We start from the raw sequence: 2,498 nt of genomic DNA on the forward strand, positions 1-2,498 counted from the left end.
TTCAAAAATATTTCGACTGCGAGACGCGCGCGCGCGCACAGCAACACACACAGTCACACACGAACAAGGGTTATAGGTGGCCTCGATCGCATCCTGCGCAGTTATCCCCCTAAATGCTCGAGTCCGAGTGGGCCCCTTAATGAAATTACAGGGAGGGCGCGCCAATTAGCGTTAGAAGGAGAGAAAGAGAAGGACCAGAGCTCGAGGGATACACAATAAGAGAAAAGGTTTATGCGAGAAGAGGAGGGAGTGTGTGCGGCCCGCCTTGTTATAGTTTGCAAGGAGATACTTTTTCTTTAATTGTTTTGTGTCTGCTTAGCGGCTAATTTTCTCTGATGTTAAAAGCCGCGCGCGAGCGCGGAGGTAGGTGTGCGAGCTGGTGCCTGGATTTTATGGTAGGAATTGTTTGTTTAACGGCTTCGGATCACCTCCTAGCTGCTAAGGATGCGGATGAAAAAGCTGTTTACGTTTTCTTATCAAGTGTAACTTTTTTTGTGACATAATGATGATGATGATTTATTGCATTCAGGTTCAAATTTTATTATATATATATGTTAAAAAAAATTATAATCACTGCGCTATTCCAAAAGATCTTTCAGAAAAAGTTATTATTGTATTGCAGCTGTTTCGTGAGCTATTAAAATTTTAATTACCTCTTGCCGTATGACGAATTGAATACGACTCTACATATAGGTGCTGAATACATTTAGTCTTTAATGGAACGTGTCAAGTAACCTGGAAAAATGAACTCGTCGCTACTTCTGTTCGTATTTGCTTTTATCATTGCATTTTGAACAAATGTAAGTAAATTAATCGCTATATTATTCGAGTAAACATATGTTATAATTATCCATCGGACGACAAAATTAATTATGAATTTTAATGCATATTTCAGTCCGTAAATGCTTACGTGACCTCATGCGTCCTAAAAGAAGATTACTGTGCCACGAAAGAAAAAGCTAAACGCTGCGATGTATGTGTATGACATTGCAATGATTCTCAATTCCAATGGAAATAACACCACATCCTTTTGTTTGAATTTCAGAAACTCAACGAATGCTTTCCAGAAGACGAGCCCGACGACGTGAAAATCGTGAAGTTTAAGCCTACGGTAGAACCATTGCCTAGACGTTATTACGGAAGGGGCTGCTTAGGGAAAAAGTAATAGTTCAAAACAAATTGTAGTAAATGAATAAAGCTCCCGCTTATACAAATCTCAAATCATCCTGAGCCCAAAAATTGTCCAACCGTATTCTTCAAACTTTCAGTCTTTGCAAAGTATACTAAACGGAATACTTCTGCGACCATTGGAATTCCTGCACACCAGCAGCATCGCGAGCGTGTCGGCGTAAGCGGGTGTTGCGCCGGCGCAAGCATCAGCGCCTACTACCTGAGTAGCTATGCCCCGGCCGTGTCGTACACTAAACCGCGACATCCCTCCCGACATTTCTTATTTCTCTCTCTCTCTCTCTCTCTCTCTCTCTCTCTCTCTCTCTCGACACACACGCACGCGTATACGGACGTATAACGCACCGCTATTGAGTTGTCGGACGGACGCATACCGAAAGCTCGTGAAACACGATCGGACACGGATGCACACGAGCGCGGCAAACAAACAGCGAGCAGGCCGTGTTATATACGTATGTTCGCGTATATGGGGCCACCCTGGAGTATATGTATATATGGCTGGCGCGAGAACTGGGCTCGCGCCCCTTTGAGTCTCTCTGCGCGCGGCCGCGAGAGAGGTTGCTTTTTTTCTTCTCCTTCTCGCTTTGTTCGAGGCTTTGTGTCTGGTTTTCGGGGCGCTTTGTTTGATAATTATTTTTTTCTTCTCTAGGGGCCGTTTTGGGGTGACTTTCGCGTGTTGGGAAAACAGTGTCACGCGCCCTTAATTGTGAACTTGGATCGATTTTTTTTCCTCCGGAGTATGCTATATATAGGTAGCGCAAATGATTTCGAAAATCTTCAACGCACGCGGCGTCATCCCCTACCAGCGTCCGGTGAGTTTCTAACAATAATTCAACTCGTTTCCGGTCACTCCCCGGGCCCCCGAAGAAACAAGAACTTAATGCGCCAAAGTCCTCGAGCTGGACAATGCGCCAAACCAACGGTCAAGAGCGGATCCATTGACGACGAGAGACTCAGAGAATTGTCACGCACGGACCTACTGCGACAACGACCAAGAACAATAAGAACAATAACCCAAAAGCGAGAAAAACCTCGCGCACTCTTGCGCGCGCGTACATACCTGCAGCAACCAAGGCGCCGTGTGGGGTCGAGAAAACTCGGCATGAATGAACGGCGCTGCTGCTGCTGCTGCTACACGACAATGGGGCCCAGGAAGTGTACTCGAGTGATCTACCGATCGGCTCACCTTTATTTCTCTTCTTTTTTTTAAAGAACGCGCAAAAGGAGCAGCAGCTAGTCTCCTTTATGTTGTCCGGCTCTCCTCCTCCTCATTTTTTTCTCGTATACCTTTCTTCTCCTGGCTGCGATTT

At 45.5% G+C, this 2,498-nt stretch overlaps 1 long non-coding RNA gene across 1 annotated transcript; it reads left to right on the top strand.

Annotated features, from left to right (window-relative positions):
* Positions 1–715: 715 nt before the first annotated feature.
* Positions 716–1,221, top strand: LOC107980960. The gene is made up of 3 exons (XR_001729084.2): positions 716–800; positions 896–973; positions 1,046–1,221. It is a non-coding gene; the product is annotated as an uncharacterized LOC107980960 (long non-coding RNA).
* The last annotated feature ends 1,277 nt before the right edge of the window (positions 1,222–2,498 follow it).

The sequence above is a fragment of the Nasonia vitripennis genome, chromosome 1 (genome assembly GCF_009193385.2).
Source record: "Nasonia vitripennis strain AsymCx chromosome 1, Nvit_psr_1.1, whole genome shotgun sequence".
In the NCBI taxonomy this organism is placed as follows: domain Eukaryota; kingdom Metazoa; phylum Arthropoda; class Insecta; order Hymenoptera; family Pteromalidae; genus Nasonia; species Nasonia vitripennis.